Source organism: Octodon degus, unplaced genomic scaffold (genome assembly GCF_000260255.1).
Source record: "Octodon degus isolate 3935 unplaced genomic scaffold, OctDeg1.0 scaffold00063, whole genome shotgun sequence".
In the NCBI taxonomy this organism is placed as follows: domain Eukaryota; kingdom Metazoa; phylum Chordata; class Mammalia; order Rodentia; family Octodontidae; genus Octodon; species Octodon degus.
Window position 1 is genome coordinate 6,066,802 of NW_004524639.1, and position 18,884 is coordinate 6,085,685.

An 18,884-nucleotide genomic window follows, 5' to 3' on the forward strand; every position below is an offset into this window, starting at 1 on the left:
AAAAAAACCTTACAAAAAGGTTTTTTAGAAACCTTACAGTTTTTCAAAAAAAGAACTTTGAGAGAAGAATAAAATAGTATTTTCTATTAGTTGGAACATTGCTAAAGTATTTTCATGATAAAACTCAATATGTAGGTTAGATGAAAAAGAATGTTTCATCTAATCTAGGAGCACTGTAAAATTATACAACTCTTCCAAAAAACCAAACTGGACACGTGGGTGGGTCTGGAGCCAAAATTTGTCCCCAGGCCCTTTGCCCCAGTAATGCCCCTTCTAGGAATCTATCTTAATGAAATCTTCCTAAGCTGTACCCAGGAAAAACCATATGCACGTGAGCCACAGCAGCAAATAAAAAAAAAATTAAGGGAATAAAGCTAACCCAACAATGAGATTAGTTCTATAAATCATGTAATGACCAGAGTATAGAGAATTATATAATCCTAAAGTGATGGTTACAAAAAAACTTTTTGAGAACAAATACAGAATACAGGGTTTTATTACTTATGATTACAACTATGTGAAGAAACACATGCATAAATATAGAAGACTGAAAGAAATACATTCAAATATTAACAACCTCTGTAGTAAGTGGTAGTATTTTGTTTGCTTGTCTTTTCTTTGTTTACTAAAATTTCACAACTTGATTAAATTACTTTTCATGAAAAAAAAAAATCAACTTGCACCAAAACAAACATTATTTTAATACCATTCCAAAAGAGACTCCCTATACAGAATTCATAATCAGAATAAACTTTTTCTTGCTTTAATGGCAATTTTTTATGGCTTCTGTCATGGTCTCCACTATTTCATATCTCTCATGTTGCACATACTCACCAGTAGGGATCTCCCTACAACCTGCACAGCATCCTCTTTTGGACATCCTCTGTTACGCATTTGTTTTTTTCCATACATTCATTAAAAGAAAAAACAGATCAATAAAATTATGGAAAAAAATAAAAGAAAAAACAGAAATCTGCATTAATTGCCCACTTTGTGTCAAATGCTAAAGATTCAAAAGATAAGCAAGATAATATTACTCCTTTCATAAAAGATTTAACAGTACTGTGAAGGACATACGTAGGTTAGCAGCACTTTACAAAACCTTGTGATAAGTCAGTCAGCCAAGATATAAACAAAGTACTGTGAGAACAGAAAGGAGAAAACATCTAAGTCTGCCCAGAGACAAGGAAGAGATTGTATCCAGAGACAATAGTTCACGTAAAGGGAGAGAGATGAGAGAAGTTCTCATCTTCCTAGGGCAGCATAAAGGGACAGAAGGAGATAAAACGGGGTGGGCAGGTGTGAGAGGTCAAATGGTCCCAGAAGCCACAGTGGTACCTAGAAAAACTCACTGAGAGCCATGAAAAGCTGGGGTAGAGAGCCTGAAGCAGGTAGACCAGCCAAGAGGCAGGGTATGCTAATCTAAGTCAGTAATACTAGGCAGAATTGACAGGATTTAGGAGAGAAATTTAAGTATAAGGGAATGAATCTAGAAGAGCTCCCAAGTTTATGGTTTGGGCTTGGGCATAGAAACCTAAACCTTTAAACAAAAATAAAGGAGGGAGTCACACATTCTTTTTCAGATCTTCCTTGTCCCTTGGAGTTTTATAATACCAGTCTGTATACTATTTGAATAAGGGCTTAGATCTCAAAGATTAGGTAATATGGTTTTAACAGAGAAAAGGTAAGTGAGGGTTTATCATGGAATAACCGAACCAAATTATTTGTCCAAGAAATTATTTATCCAAGAAAATCCCTCACTTTGAATTTTATCTCCAAAATTCTCTCTTGCCCATTTTCCTTAATGATCAACTCACAGCTGTTTTAAAAAAAAGGCTTGTCAGCTAACTGATGTACACCATAATAAGGGGAGGGGGTCTTTCTGTGACTTTTGAACTAAACTAAGAGGAAAATCTCTAGCATGGATTTTAAAGCTTCTTCAACTGCAAAGCACCATTGCTTGAACTCAAACTGAGCACCTAAATCCAACCACCAAACTACAATAAAAATTACCATTTAACCACAGGCACATACATCTCCAACAGTAGCAGACTAAACATCCATCAAGTCTTCACCATACAGGTCTAGAGTTATTAGTCAAGGGTCTCATCTGACATGCATAGCCTACCTCTGGCTTAATTCTCCTCACATCATTCTCCCTCTTCCCTTATCCCAAACCAAACATTGCATACCTGTCTTGGAGTTTCAGCTATTTCTTCTTCTGGAGGCTTTCCAGATCTGGTCACGCCAAGAGCAGAGCTGGTTCTTTCCTCAAAAAACAGGATGAAAATCAGTCCCTCCCTTCCTCAGAAAAATAAGGTGGGAACAAACAGTAAAGCCTCAAATCAACGGCGGGCAAGCCCAAAAAGGAGAGTGAGAGAGAGAGAGAGAGAGAGAGTGAAGCCTTTTTGAGAGATGAGTCAGCCTAAATGCTTACAATTCTGAAGGAAATCAAAGGCCTTAGAATAAACTGTTTGTCATTGCTCCCCTGCTTGAACATACAGAGCTAAACTGAAGAGCAGTCAAATGCTGCATTTCTGCGGGCAAAACTAACACTGTTGTGTTTGCCTTTAGCCCTCTCAAGACACCAGTAGAACAAAAGACAGAAGCAGAGATAGAAAGATCTAGTCAAAAAGAAGGTGGGTGAGGTAGAAAAGGGGATGGGACTGACTTCAATACTGGAGACAGACATACAACAGGTTCCTGAGGTGTCAATACCTTACTTCTCCTCAGGCCTGACTTTCCAAGCTGAATACAGAAGTAGGCTCCTCATAGGGAAGGAGCCACCAAGAGAACTCTCTTGCTTCACAGTGCCTTTCTTACCCCTCCAGTATGCCAAGGTACCAGACTGAAATGACCATGGCATCAAAAAATATTCAAGAGGAAACAGGAAAGCAAAACCACTAAGTTTTAGCTCAGAATTTGAGATACTTCTGAAAACAATTTTCTTTGGACAAATATCTGTTCTGGGCGTGGGAGTTAGAACCAAACATAACTTGAGGTCAAAGCCAGGCTTTATGATTTCTTAGATCTGTGACCTTAACAACATCAGCTGAATTTTCTGAGCCTCAGTGGCCTACTCATAAAATGGGTAAAAACATAGTACCCATTTCTTTCGCTGTGTGAGAACTGAGTGAGGAATGTTTCTATGATATGTAGTGTTGGTTTTTAATAAGTGTGTTCATATTGAAGGCTCTTTGCAGAGGGCCTGAGATTCAGGAAATATCAGGCTTCAAAAGTAATTACACAGAATTAGAATTTCTATCAGCACATTGAACAACCTACTCTGTTCAATCTCTGCTACATTTGAATTGCTTTAACACAAGTAAAGCTATCAGGGGAGACTACTTGGAATAGATATTTATTCTTCACTCTTTGATTTCTTCCTGGTGAAATATTTTTTTTAAAAAAATCATTTGATCAAGTTTATAAAAACTTATGGCATAGTTCAATTTTTCAAATTTTGTTATTTAGCTTAGTAAATGTCTACTGTCTCCATATCTTTTTCTCTTTCAAAACATCCAGTGTTACACTGCCACTAACAAAACAATATATAATTTCATTTCAATCAGAAAGGGTCAAGAAATTAGCAGATTCCTAAAGGAAAAACTTGGACAAAGACCAGAGGAACATGCAAACCAAGTCCCCAACAATGCATAAAGGAGAAACACCCTTGGGTGACATCAAGCCTATTTCTCACATCCTCCTGCAGTGTATGACACAGATGGAGAAACAAATTAACATTACAGAGATCACCAGCTTTGACATTACAAGGAGGCAGAAAATGCACTCAGCTAGGCATAAATCTATAGCCTTCACAATTTGGAAGACTAATTTCTCCCACTGTCCAATCTAATAGTTAGGCATGGTGCAGTGCTTACTAGTAAACACCTATGAGAAAGTAGTAAGGGCTGTGCTGATGTGGTTTGAATCCCTGTAAATTCAGCACTCTATAGCATCATCAGAATTTTGGGTTCTGGCCACCCTGAGATCTTTGGAGTTTGAAAACTTGACAGTGCTCGGGGTTGGGTGCCCAGAAAGTATTGCATCTACATTATTCAGACGTCTACAGTGGAGTGAAGACAGGCAAGACATCCCCATTAATACCGTACCACTGGGACAGAAACACAGGTCTCTAGACGGAGACATCTGGGCACCTATGTGCTTTGCTGCCACACTGCTGCATTGATCCCAAGCATTAATGAGTTAGCTTATAAGTTGTTATCTCATAACCTCTCTCTCAGTACAGGCTGCAGATGCAGTGAACAACATGACTCATTTTATCCTATGAAGTGGTGATACCCTAAGGTAATTAAATCTAGGGACAGCAGTTTTCAGTATGTGCAGTCAGCCCATCAGGCCACTGCAGAAGTCCATAAACTGGAGATAGTACTGTTCAAATATCTTAAGAAAATCCGTGGCTTAGAAAATGTCTCAGGAACCACTTAGAATATTAGACTGGTTCAGAGATAAAAGGAATCTTAGCCATCACTTCATCTAATGCTACAGTTCAGAATACTAAGGCTCAGAGAGGGTAAGAATTCTTCCCAAGGCTACACAGCAATTTGACAGAAGAGTCTGGACAAGAACCCAGTTCTTCTCAGTCTCAGGACATTTTCTACTGCCTCCATCCTGTTCCTAATAGCTGCAAGAGTCCAAATTCCTAAATAATGAAATCAAATGAATGCACACATAATCAAAGGCTAATGCCACAAAGCCAGGGGAGGTCATATCTGAAGGCAGGAAGCCACCACGAATTACAACATTTTTGTAAAATAAGCACAGTCGTCACTCCATTGAATGCAAGATGCCCTTCTAAAACATTATTGACTAAAGAAACAACTTGAGCTCAGGGTGGTGAAAGGTAATCTTTATGCTATGAACATTCCAAAGGATTGTATAAACAAGGCAATGTGACATCAAATACAACAAGATGAGATATTCTCACTGGTATCTGCTGTATATGTCAGGGCCCATAATAGTGCTTGTATCACAAACCATGTCATATATATCATCCCCCCAGTTGCTGCTTCTATTAAATTGTAGTGGAAGGAGTAAAAAAATAAGATGTTCTATCAATAGGAGGTAAAAAGTTTAATGCCTAATTTGCCTTGTGCTTTTCATTTGCTTAAAAGCTTTCTATACATCCATCCCCAAGCACACAGTAGGTGTTTAATAAGCGTTTATTGGCTGAATCATAGGATTATAAACTCTGAGGGCTTGAGAGAACATAAAGGTCTTATAACCAAAACAGCTATTCATGATTCATGAATACATGAATCACGCCACTTTATTCTCACAACAACCCCTGGAAAGGAGGTAGGATGGAGATTATCCCCCCTCCCTGCTCCTTTTAAAGAAAACAACAACCTAGAGCTCTGGAGTGGTTGTGACACAGCTAAAGTTGAACCAAAATGCTATAGAGGAGTGTGATTTGCTACCCTATCTATGCCTGGGCCAAGCCTTGTCCTTCCTACCATAGCATGGCATTTCTGAGCATTCATCATTAATATCTGCTGCTTGGAACTGGACAGGTTGAAGTCCAGGCTACCTTTATTCCTAAGGAGGTGGCTGAAATTTCAGGTCTTTTTATGTATGTTTGGTATATGATATTCCTGGGAAACAGGGATTGAGAATGGGAATGATAGATAGATGATAGATAGATAGATAGATAGATAGATAGATAGATAGATAGATAGATAGAAAAATATATATGCACATTTGAAAATGACTGTTATGAAAGGGAGAGGAGAGGAGGGAGTGGAGAAGAAAGGCACCAAAAGCCCCCTGCATTCAAAGTATCCAATTTCTTTCTCACATCAGCCCACACCAGTTTGAAAGCAAGGTATCCCAGAAAATGTCAGAGATTACAGACTGGAAATTGGATTCAAATCCCAGCCTTATCACATGTAGGTTCACACACTGTGTGATTTGGAGCAAATAAACTCACCTCTCTGAGTTTCAGACACATGACCTTGTGACATAAGAATCATGGTATCTGTTGGCTGAGGCTGTGGTGAAGTTTTTTTGGGTTTTTTGTTTGGTTGGTTGGTTTTTTTTAGAAGGTGGAGAATTATCTCTCCCTAAAAATACCTGGGAGTAAAATTTGAGGGGACAACTGAGCAGAAGTGCTACTATGTAGAATGAGGCAGATAGTGTTCCTGCTTAAGAATGTCCCTGCTACAGTCTTTCAAAATGAAGAAAATAACTAGTTAGCCCATGGAGGAAACACCCTTTGGCTTCCTTAGCCATCTAGTCCAGGGGTGGTGGGCAGAAGGGACTAGCCAGCTGCAGTAGAAAGCCCCAGCTCCTCTACCTGGGATCTTACAGCCTACTTGAAGGTTGCATGAATGTAAAATGCCTGAGGGACTGTCAAGAAAGGCCCATGGGCCTAACATCACCCATCCCTGCACAAATTTGAAAATATTTCTTCTCCTTTGTTTCTGTAAGAAATATTGAAAACATTATTTCATCAGTCCCACAAGCAGCACATAGACCCTAACTCAGCTGCAGGACAAAGTATGCACTGAGAAAATCGCAACTTGTCCTACCTACCTTTGAATTCCCCATCTTTTTTTTAAAGATACATTTATTCATTATCATGTTCAGACTATTACATTTAGCAATCAACAGCATGAGTACAAAGAAAGGTCTACATTAAAACCATTTGTTGGCATGCTTATACTTTCCACAGAACAGAAATTAAAATAACCTGATATACAATTAGTCACAAATACAGTCCTCAAGTTTTTTGCCCATATACATGATCTGTCTATCTACACACTCACATCTTCACACTCTGACATACACATTCTTCACACACACACACACACACACACACACACACACACACACACTGCTCTTCAATACATTCATTACAAGAGAAAATAGGTAAATGAGACTAAGTTAGAGAAAAGGCCAGGAAGCATTTACTCTGTAGCCTCTACAGAGCTGACATGAGAAAAAAGATAACCATGGGGACACTGTCCCAAAGCATCTAGACAGAGGCCATGGCAAGGAAACCTTCAGAGTAAACTTCTCAGAATCCTTGGGGAGAGCTTCTCCTCCATCCTCCCCCACCCTCACTCACTTCTCTTCTTTGATTATATCTTTTCCAGCAAGCATCCAATTTCATGTCAGTTTTCTTTCTCCAAATTCTGTCTAACTGGCTGTCTTAGGGAATTGGGGCTGTGGGAGATTTTTTCCTGTAGTTTTCATGATAGGAATAGTATTTTAAAATTGCATTATAATAACCCTATTTCTAAAATATCAATGCTTGTCTAATTATCCATTCTCCTTCAAAATTACTCCACTCTCTTGACTATGAGGGGCTAAAAGAGCGCTAGCTAAGGAGTCAGGAGGCCTTCTCAGTTACTAGGCAGCTGGATGGCCTTGGGCAGGTCAGTAAGCATCTCCCAGCCTGAAACACAATCTGCGTATGTATATTATCCTGTTTACCTGACAACACTGCAGAAACAGCCCCTTGGAGTCTGCAGCATCTTGATTATTCTAAGGGATTTATCAGACTCCTGGATACAGGAACACAGGGCCAGTACCTGCTATTCCAGAGAGGGCTATCCCACTCCTCCTCTGCCCTGAAAGCCAGCATAGTGCTTATGGTGTGTATGTTGTGGGGTGCATGGATAGTCTGAGCAGGTTTCCATCACCCAACTCCCCTAGGTCAGCCCCAGTGCTGATGTTGGCCCCTGAGCCCGAGCTAAGGATGTGCAGCTTAGAGAGCAGACTCTGCACTCTCCTTTGGGGTAGAGGGGTCTTGACCTCAGGCTGCCACTGCTGGAGATTTTGGTTTTCAGGCTGGCCTGGGTTTCACTGTCAAATCCTGCATGTCCCGCCCCTACGTAGTTCAAAGAAGCACAGAATCTGCAAAGTTACACAAAATCCCACAGTTCACACAAACTACTCTCTGCTGCCAGTCCCTGCCAAGAATCGAAAAAATTCAATTTCTACAGGTGCACTCTAAGTTTGAGCCATCAAGGCAAAGCTGAGCAACCTGTTCAGCACTCTCAGGCCTCTGCTCCCTCCCTCACACAGGACCCTCCTTCAGCATGAAGTGCCCTTGCCCACCCTCTTTCACCCACAGTGGGCAGCACTCAGAACCCTGGTGCCCGGCCCATGAACTACCTCTTGATGAGTCTCCTGGTCTGGCCAGGGAATAAGAGGCTGTGAGACCTGCTAGTCAATCCGGCAATGCGGAGGCGACTAGTCTTGAGAGGAGCTGATGGCAGTGTGAGCGTTTGGCTCTGCCTCTCAGATTCCCCCACTCCTTGCTTTCCATGGTGGGGTAGGGGCTGATTCATAGCAATTTTCTAGCAACAGCCAGCTCAGTGCCTTCTGCATACCTGTTTGCTGAATTCCCTGGGCTACTCCCACTGTTTTTCATTGTACGCCATAATTTTCTTTTCCATTATGCAAATCAGGTGTCTCTTCAAGTCTCAGTCCAAGGGTCTCTTCTTTCTGGGTGCTTTGAATGACACTTTCTCTATCCATGCCACAGTTCTCCCAAATCACTCAAAGGAGAGGCAGAAGTACAGGATCTGACACACATGAAGGCAGAGCTAATTAGTACCAGAGCAAAGGGAAGGCCAGGAGTTCCTTGGTCCCAGCTCAGAATGCTCTTTACTGTACTATATTTCTCTTTCTGCCCTGACATGGATCACATTCCAGGGCAGGGACATCTTTTGCTGGCCCTTTGCACACAAGGAACATATCAGGGAACAAGCCTTTCTACACCTTGTCTTGCTTCTCCTGGTCCTCTCTCATTCTTGTCCAGGGTCTGTGCCCTCACAAACTCAGGAACACGAAGGTCATTGTGTTCTAAGTTCAGTGAAAAGCAAGGACAAACAGAAGTTGACCTCACAAAGTCCTCCGCTGGCCTAGGTGGCAATGATCTTAGTAATGCCCCCCACAGCCCCACTGCCCTCCACACTACTATTGTCATTTCCTGTCTTCTGTGCAGATCTGGAACCTGGAGGATTTGAGGGCCATCCTCCTAAAACTTCTTCCAAAAATACTCTCTTCCAATTGTATATACAAATCACCATTCAGTGAAGCAAAAACCTACTATTTATAAAAGCTAAATATTCTCATCTGATGCAGCAAGGGCAATATGGGGGAAATCAAGTGGGAGGATTTCAAATATATAATTGCTCTCCTCCCAATTCATTTGCCTCATCACCTGTACCAAGTAAATAGCCAAAGGAAGAGTGTTATTGTTGAAGAAGGATAAAAATGGAGAGGAAAAAAAAGGGGAAAGAAGAGCCAAAAATATCAATGAGTGTAAATGAGCCCAGCAAGAGGGAAGGAAGAAGGAGAGTCTAGGCAAATGAAAATGGGAGGTAAGGGGAGAGTAAAGGTTAGCGGGCACCTGTGTTCTCCAGGCACACGGAGCTACTGTGGAGGTTCAGGAAGACACAGACTCACCAAAGGTTCTGAAGTGCCTAGTTTGAAAATGAGACCCAGAAGCCTAGTGTTAAGTGCTCTTACCCCCTTTAGAGACAGAGCTCCTGGATCTGGCAGTAGCTGGTGGCACTATTTTTAATTTAAGTGCCTCCAGCTCCCTGCCACCACTACCAGGAGGACGTCCTTGCCCCCCATGAAATAAATCTTACCCAACATAAGAGTGCCATTTGAGGGCTCAAGATTGGTAGTTCTTTAACTGAAACAGGTTTATCTCCCTCTCCCCCTGTTGGTAATGGGCTGGGTGCTGCCCTTTTTACATTCTAAAGCTAAAGATCAGGAAAGGGGAGAAAGGGAATGAGCAGCAGTTTGAGGCTGGTCCTTTTTGTCCCTGGCATTATTCTCATCATCCTCTCTTCTCTCTTCTCTTCTCTTCTCTTCTCTTCTCTTCTCTTCTCTTCTCTTCTCTTCTCTTCTCTTCTCTTCTCTCTCCCTCCCTCCCTCCCTCCCTCCCTCCCCCTCCCCGCTGCATTTTCCTGCAGCTCCTTCTTTGCCCCTAGCATTTCTGTTCCCTTTCTTCACTGCAGCATCTTGCAATGGTACTTGCTTTTTAAGGTGCAGTTTTACACTGATGGGCCAGGGAAACTTTTGCGTTCAGGAGGTGGGTGTGTCACAGAAAATGAAAAAATCCACCCAGGTAGACAGCAACATACTGTTGTTGGAAGCAGCTGGAAAAGCATGATTTGAACCTAAGTGCATAGAAAGCCAATTTAGACAGAAGATTGGCAGGTTATTGACTTGGATTACAGTGATTGCCTTGGTAACATAAATATTCAAAGACATCATGATATATTAGAGAGCAAGTGGATCAGTGAGTATCACTAAGCCTCAGTCTTCTCAACTGCAGAATAGGGGGATAAATGCTCACTCCAGAGCACTGAAGAGAGAGTGTGGGAAACAATGTAGGTAAAATACTGAGTGCTTATCTTGCTACTGAATTCTAGAGAAGAAAAAGCATTTTCCCAGGGTGACAAAGGAAGTAGCAGATTTTATTGGAATCTAGGTCTTCCAAGCACCCCAGACTGCAGAAGACATACTTTCCATTCTACTTGCTTTGCTAAGAAGGCTGCCAGGGCCACCCTTGGGGACAAGGTGGAGATGGAATTAGGGAGGTAGTTAGGATCTGAAACTATTTATGTGGCTATAGATGTTCTCCTTCTTAGCCCCAGACTCAAATGACTAAGGCTCCGGCTCCTATCTCATCTCCCTTTTCATCATCACTCAGGTAATCTTCCCATGCCTTCTTGGACTGATTCATTGCCACTTTAGTGCTACCACTGCTGCCCAGCTTTGAAGCGGTGACTCACTCTCTAGCTGGCCAGGGCCCCTGCCCTCCAGGAAAGAGGCTTTCTTCCTAATTGACTGCAGAAGCTTCACCCGCATTGAAACAATGCCCTTCCAGCCAGATTTAGAGACAGAGGGCTTTGAGGAGAGACGGAATAGCCTTTTGTCCAAAGCCACAGCTCTCTACTCATACAGTGCCTGCGTTGCTGCTTTTGAAGTCCCTCTTCAGGTTCCTAATAAACCCTTGTATACCCTCAGACCTTAGTGCTATCTAGAGGATTTCACCCAGGATGTCTCTTTGCTGCATTATACTGACTGTTTTGTGTGTCTGGCATTGCACTAGGTGCTGGCAAGATCCAAGGTAACAGGAAGACCTCCCTAGCACCCACCCAATGAGTGTTCACTACAAGTCCACAAATATTAACGTGGCACCCAGTAAAGGTGTAAAGTTTACAGCACAAAGGATGAATTAGGAAGTTTCTGGCAGGGGTGCAGGAGACAGAAAAGCCCCACTGTTGATGGCTCCTAGGACTGTCCTTAGGACCTGGAACTTCTTGAGTTCAGTGAGTACCGTTACTAAATCCTCACCCCTGCAAACATTTCCCTTAAAAACAGCACACTCCTTCTGAAGTGGAAAGTTAACTGAACCCTTGCTGATCCTTTGCCTTTGTAACCGGAATGGGGGATCAGCCAGTGACCAAGTCTGCCTGCCAGCCTTTTATCCCCTTTCTTGAAAGGCTTGTCTCTATCTTTTTGATGAGGGCAAGTGAGAGAGGGAGAATGGTTATCTTTTTCCTTAACTAAACTTAGAGTAGTTCTTCGTATATTTCGTATTTAAGTACTTAAACCTCATAACTATCCCAAGAACTAAGGTAGTGACTCACTAAAGCAGAAAGCTATGAAGTGGCAGAGCTGGATTCGAACCTCTAATACCTCTGAAGCCCGCAGGCTTTGCTCAGCACTTTATACAATGCGACTCTGCCTAGGCGAGGGAAAGAACTCCTCCTTTCTCCATGCTGTCTCTCTCCACAGAAAGGACGCAAGCGGAGGGCAGGAACCAGATAGTCATCTGGCCTCAGCGTTCTGGAATAATCCCTGCAGTCCGCTCTCGGTGGGAGGGCACCTCCAAGTTTCCAGCGGGGGGGGGGGTTGTGCCTCCAGGAGTGCAAAGCACCTTCAGTCACTGTGCCGCCCCCTACCGCCTGTGGCTCCTGGTCTGAAGTTGCTGTTCTGCGCACGTTTGGGTGCCAAAAAAAATAGCTCACCCGCTGCCCGAGAACCGTCACCGCCTGGTCCTAGGCTGCAAATAGTCTTTCCAGATTTGGTGACGTAACAGAGAGGGCGGAACATTAACAGCGTCCTACTGTGTGCCCCGCGCGGAGTCAGCGATTTCTAATAGCCCTTGCCTTTTACATTAAAAAAGTGTCGCTGTTCTCAATAGTGAGCTCCCCATTAAAAAGAAGTCTTCACGCTACACTAGAGCAGGTTTCCAAGAAAGCTTGTATGCAGATCCCAACTCCTTACTTCTTGAAACCAATAAATCTCTAAACCCTTTCATAGTCACCTGTTTTGCTTTAGGGGTTGGAGAGGAAGAAGCAAACTGTGGGGGAGGGGTGCAGAGGTCAGGCCAAGGAAGGGGCTGGGGAGGGTGCGGGAGGAGGAGCCTCAGGCAGGGTCGACTGTGGTAATCTGAGTCTGGGTCTCCGTGGAATCCTCCAGCCCGCCGGCTGATTCCCTGGACCTTTCCGCTCTCCTGGGTTCTAGCAGGACCCAACTTCCTCCCTTTGCCTGGGATGGGGACTGAGAGGTCAAAGGGAAAAGAGCGTCGTGCCCGCCCCGCCTTGCCTGCCCATCCTCTCTCCTTTCTTCCCCGCCTCCACTCCTCGCCCCCTTCTCTTCCGCCCAGAGAAGGAGGGGGCGCGCAGTGGCTGTGTGTGTATGTATGTATGCATGTAGGCGTGTGTGTGAGCCGCGCGGGCACCTCTGGGTGTGCTCAGTGTGTGGCCGGGTGTGTTTGGGGTGTGTGGGGGTGCATGTTTTAGCCTAGGTGCTTGGTTTGGTGTGCATTTGATTTTCGCTGACGTGAAGCATGTGCTTGTGCGGTGTTTGTGTGTGCATTCTTGTAGGTTGTATGTTTCTGCTGGATTATAGTGTGACTATGAGGGTTCAGCCTGGATGTGGGTATGTTCGATGTGTGTTTCTGCCGGGGTTTGTGATCCTGTTGTGGTGAGTGTATACAGCATGCAGTGTGTGTGTGTGTGTGTATGTGTGTGTGTGTGTGTGTGTGCTTGCTGAAGCTTGTGTGCCTATGTATATTTGGTGTGTGCTTACTCTTGGATTCAGTGTGTCAATGTGGGCTTACAGGTGGTGCTTGCTGTGATATGTGCTGTGTATGTTTGTGAACAAGGTGTCTCTAGAAGTCTACTTAAGGTGCTTGTGTTCAGAGATTTATGTTCTGTGAGAAGTCGGTGTGTCTTAATTGTGCTCAGGTGTGTGGTGTGGATGCATGTGGGGACAGCATATGGCTTGGATGGAGGGCTGAATACAGTGTGTGTCTCAGAAGAGCAGGCTTGAGTTAGGGCGCAAGGGGTAAAAGCACCAGCTTTTGTTTAAAAAAAAAAACTGGTGATTTTACTCCTGTTTAGGGGGAGGGGCAGATAGACTTTGCACCTGGACTGAGACCAGAAAGGAGATGGGGGTCTGCGATCCCTGCAGGGCCCCCACACCCCGGCTGACGCTGACCTCATTTCCTCCGTGGAGGTCCACTCGCTGGAAGTGTGCTTTGTCTGCAAGAGTCAAGTTCCGCTGGGGCAAGGTGTGAACTTACCTGGCTGCTTAGAGGAACGAAGAGGAGGGCGCCGCTTTGGACAGGTAGGGCGCGCCTGGCGCGCAGTGCAGGGGCTGGTGGGAGTAAGCTGGAAAGATTGTAGGTCACTGACCCCACGCCACCACCACTAGGAGAGAAGATCCCAGTTTGCACTCATTCAATTGAACCAAACTCTTTGTTCGAGGCCTGACTCTTTCACACCTCCTTGACAGGGTATGGACAAATCCAGTTGCCTGGAAGCCCTTTTCCTTTGAGCCTCATGACAAATTCCTACTTACTTTTGTTAAGACCTAATTCAAGACTCAAAAACTTTTTCTGCTTTTCTTCACTCCTCCCTCCCCTTTGAGGGCTTCCTCCTTTGAGTCATCATAATTAAACTTTCATACTTTTCATTGCATGGTCATGCTTGAGAGTAATTATTTAACCCTTCTTTTAAATTGTGAGCCACTACAGAGCAGATCTGAGATATGAGAATAGCAATAATAGCCATCACAATAATATGAGCATTTATTAAGCACTTACTATGTACCAGGGAGTGTGCTGAGTACTTTTGCATGCATTAGCTCCTAGAGCCCTCACAAGGAGGCTGTGAGGTAGCGCTATAATTATCAAAATATTACACTTCACACATCAGGCTCAGAGTAGTTAAGTCGTTTCCCCAAGGTCGCACAACCATAGGAAGCAGAGCTGGTATTTTAATTCAGATCTGACACGCTGCTCCTTAAACCTTTCCTCTGTATTAGACAGCCTGACGAAGAGTTCCCTGATTCCTGCTAGACATTGAAGTCTCTATCAAATAGTATCACTTCCCAACAAATCTTTCTTTTTTGTGTACTGACAGCACCAAGAGTACTCAGCATAATTACTTTCTCTGCCTCCCAGACAACTGATACCTTCTCCACCTAATTACCTGCTTTGTGGACACCTCAAAATTTTAATTACTCTAGGCACACAAGCACTTCACTAGCTCCGGTTCTGTAAGCTCTCCTTAGGCTGGTACTGAAAGAAAGAGCTAGGAATGAGCATTTTTAAACCACAGAATGGTGGAATTGGGCTTGGAAAGGAGTAGGGTAAGGGGTCAGGGAAGACTAGGGGAATGATTTTGTAGCCCCACATCACACCACTTTTACACTGTACCCACCGGACCTTCTGTATGCAATATATTTCAAGCAGACCAGTCATCTATCAAACTGCACAAAGTAAATCAAGGGGAGCCCCCCATCCCCCCATCAGAAAAGGTTGTTGAATAGATCCCATTTTGTCTTATTCATAGGGGGCTGCAATATGCTTGCCTAATGAGGCTCATGCTGCTGCTCAAATGCCTTCCAAGCAGATTCATCTGAGAAATTCAAATTAAAACAATACATCGCATTTTGGGGAACACATTTATGGGGGGCATGGTGTTAGGCCAGTCGCAGGAAAAGAACTTCTGGAAGCACTGGCTCCCAGCTCAGCCCCCAGGAAACCATCCTAGATTGCTGCAAAGAGGACAGGGGGTGGAGAGAGAGGGACAATTCAACAGTGGTGAGTCACTTTGCCACTTTTCAGGGATAAAGTGAGAAGCATGATTTAAATTGCCACTATTATTATTGTGCCCTTTCAGCTGGCACAAATGAGCCTAGTGTGTGGATAAAAAGCGGTTGGAACATCCAGAAAGCTTACCCCCAACTGGGTCTGGGTCAGCACCTCATCTTGGGTGGGCAGGAAACGCATTGCCTGAAGCATTATGTATTGAGAATGCCTCCTTTGGGGGAAGAAAAAGGGAGTATGGGGGGGCAATCTAAGTTGTGCAGTATAAGACCACCTGAAACCTCTGATTCTATTGCATCTTAGTCTTGCAAGGAGTTCACACAAACTTTTGTCATCTCCCAGCCTCTGGCCTCAAGCACATGGTGCTGCCAAGCCCGTGTCAGGCTTCCCCCCTTTCATCTGGATATATCAGCTTCACTTACACTTCCTCCTGGCACCCAGGTGCTGCCTCTCCTCCCTTCATTCTCCACATATGCTCCTACACACAGACACTTCTCTAGATGACCAGCTTAACCCCTGGCAAGTCCAGGTTGCATTTACAGGGTCTGTCGTGTTCACTCCAGGTCAGTACATTACCTGTGAAGTGAGGACATACTGAAGAAGCCAAAGCTGCAGGCTGTGGATCCTAAAATCCAGGCCCTGACCAGTGGCTATTAATGTATTTATTCCCCTCCCACCCCAGACCTCAGTAAAGGGTGGAAAAGCAGTGGCTACCTGAATCACCATCAATATGGCCACCACTATAGAATGCGTGCATGTACACACGCGAGCACAGACACACACACACACACACACACACACACACACACACATTTTCCCTGGATTTTAAACTTGCTACTACAAATCACTCTCTTCTCTCTCTCTCCCTCCCTCCCCTCTCCCTTCTTTCTCTGTCTCTCTGTCTTTTCCTCCTTCTCTACCTCCCTTCCTTCCTTCCTCCCTCCCCTTCTCTCTCTCTTCCTCCCTCCTCCTTTCTGTCTCTCTGTCTCTATCTCTCCCTCCTTCTCTCTCTTCCTCCCTCCCTCCCTCTCCCTTCTTTCTCTCTCTCCCTCCTTTCCTCCCTCCCCTTCTCTCTCTCCCTTTCTCCCCCTTCTGTTTCTCTCTTTTTCTCCCTCCTTCTCTCCCTCCCCCTTCTCTCTCTCTCCCTCCCTTCCCTCTCCCTTCTCTCTCTGTCTCTCCCTCCTTCTCTTCCTCCTTCCCCTTTCAATCTCTCTATCTCTCCCTCCTTCTCTTCCTCCCTTCCTCCCCTTCTATCTGTGTCTGTCTCTCTCTGTCTGTCTCTGTCTGTCTCTGTCTGTCTCTGTCTTTCTCTCTTTCTCTCTCTCTCTCTCTCTCTCTCTCTCTCTCTCTCTCTCTCATAGTAAGTGTTCAATGTGTCTCCTCCATCACAGGAAGTTTATATGGAGGATTGAAAAGTGGAAAATACTTTAGAAGCTGCCCACTGATTACTATTCAATATAAAGATTTGCTTGCTTGTATCCTAAAGCCAAGACAGGCAACCAAACTGTGAATTTTTCTGATGACATAGTGGTCCCCACAGGAGATTAGAGCTCTTAAAGAGCAGGGATTTCTGTCTTTTCCATGGGGACTGTGAAAGAGGACAGGTGCGGAATGCCATAGCTTTGAACTAGAAGGTTACTTCTCTGAGACTCAGTTTTCTGAACTGTGAAATGGAAATGTCCAATGCCTTTCTTAGAATTTCTCAGATTACTGAAAGCAATGAATTGTGCAAAGTCTCAGCCAAATGCCTAACGGGCATAGTAAGTGCTCAAGAAAAGTTCACTAATTTCCTCTACCTGCCCACGTCCCCCCTCTCATTAGCACCCATAGTGTCTTAGCCAGGCTGTACAGGGAGTGGAGCCGACAGATTTAGCTGCCAATTTTCCTCATTACTGATTTGTCTGACACTCTTGAAATAGTCCTTCTTTTAGGATGATGTTTTGATCAGCCTAATGCAGCCCCGGAAGAAATGGAACTTAAGTCCAATTCTCACTCAGTAGTTTTTTCCTGACAGCGTTAATGAGGCCAAGGTTCCAGACTTCCTCCACTCCATTCCTAGTCCTGCCTCCCAAATATGTGCCACTGTGCTAAAGAAAAAGCGACAGTTTCTTGGTAAGGTTGCCCTATGACTTATGTCTCTCCTCCATCTCTTTTACACTCAAAACTAAGAAGGCTCTTAAAACTACCGAATTTCTAGCAGCCACCACGGTTGGGAGGTAGACAGGAAGATGGGGGCAGAGGGTGGCTCCCTGATATGCTCAATGCAGCACTTAAAGTGTGTCTCACTTAAGTACTTCTTTATTTGTTCAAAGTTAAAGGAAAATGGGCCAGGGAGATAGGTCAGTAGAGTAAGTGCTTGCCTGGCTAGTGCAAGGTCCCAAGTTCAATCCCCTGTTCAAAAAAAAAATCTACTCTTTATCAAAATTAGGAGGGTGAAAGAAGACCCCAGGCTGGACCCCTTCCTGTCCTGCCCCATATTATTGCTTCCCTCTAGAGACAAAAGCAGGTCACTACAAGCAAAACCACATCTGAGCAGGAATTGGTGGGGGGGGGAGATTAGGCAGCCAGGGCTTCTAGGAGGTGGAAATAATCCAGGGAAGGAAGAACAGACTACAGATTAGAAAGGTACTGAGATTCAGGGAATAAGAAGCTCAGAGAGGCTGGCCTTAGGATGCTCCCAGCATCTGGAAGACTCCTTCCTCTCTGGCCCTGCTCTCCATCCTGCGTGCTACCCTCCTTCCCTGGCTCTGGACTCCACTTTGCAAGATAATCTCGTAGTGAGTCCTCCTGAAGATTTTGAAATTTAGAAAAGTGTCTCTAGTCCTTACCGTCCTTGTCTGCTTCTACAAAGATCCCTTGAGAAGGAAAATGGAAGAGATCCGAAGTATATCAGCAGTATTGTACAGAGAATAGTTGGAGCAGGGGTTTAGGCTAAGTGTATACCACATGATAGAGTCCTTTCATAAGCAGGGACCTCCTAGCTGCTGGATATTGGGTGCCCAACCTGAGGAAGCTGAATGGTTTCTCAAGAGGTGTATATTTGAGATGTGACAGAAGCTGTCAAGGCTCATCAAGCTTACTTCTGCAGATACACGTGAGAACAAATGATACTGCCAGAGGAGACAGAGATCATTTCTAGTGACTCACAGCCCAAGCACTGAGGACACAGGTGGTGTTTGTATTGCATCTTCCAGTTAAAATATGTACTTTTTCAAAGAAATCTATAGGTAATCAAATAGGTCAAAGACCAGAATTTGGATTCCAGGCAAAGTATCACTAATGACATCATATTGCCCACCCAGTAAGTACCTGTTGTGTGTCAGCAGAGTTCACCGAACTTTGCAAATTATCATCTTTAATCTTACTCAAATGTTACAAAAGGAATTTTAATGACTTGTAATCATTGCTCAGCCACTATGTGGTAGTGAGCAAGTTACTCAGCTTCTGTTAGCTTTTATCTTTAAGATAAAGATGATAATAACTGAGAGAGTTGTTATGAAGATAAAATGAGGTAGTTTATGTGACATGACTGGTATTTTAAAGTAGTAAATATTTGGAGGTAAAAGAAAACATAACTTTTGATATCTGTGCCACAGAAAGCATTTGAATAATGATATCAATAATAATAATAGCCATTACTTTATAATTATTTATAATCCAGAAACATAGGCATTTTTATAGCATTTTGAGAGAGGTTACAGGGCCAGTGAGATAGCTCAGTGGACTCAGCGCCTGCTTAGGCAAGCGCAGGGACCATGGTTCGATC

General features: G+C 44.0%; 1 protein-coding gene across 8 annotated transcripts in view; it reads right to left on the reverse strand.

The window, feature by feature from the left end:
• Arhgap36 (Rho GTPase activating protein 36) overlaps window positions 1–18,884 on the reverse strand; it is a 52,949-nt gene that overhangs the window by 7,701 nt on the left and 26,364 nt on the right. The window contains exon 1 of one of the 8 annotated variants that reach the window (XM_023718829.1): window positions 8,361–8,521. The exons of 6 other annotated variants lie outside the window; for them this stretch is intronic. The gene's annotated coding sequence lies outside the window, so the exon portion shown is untranslated. Of the gene's footprint in view, window positions 1–2,192; window positions 2,273–8,360; window positions 8,522–18,884 lie in introns of those variants that run through there. One more of the 8 variants, XM_023718830.1, reaches the window with a different exon arrangement.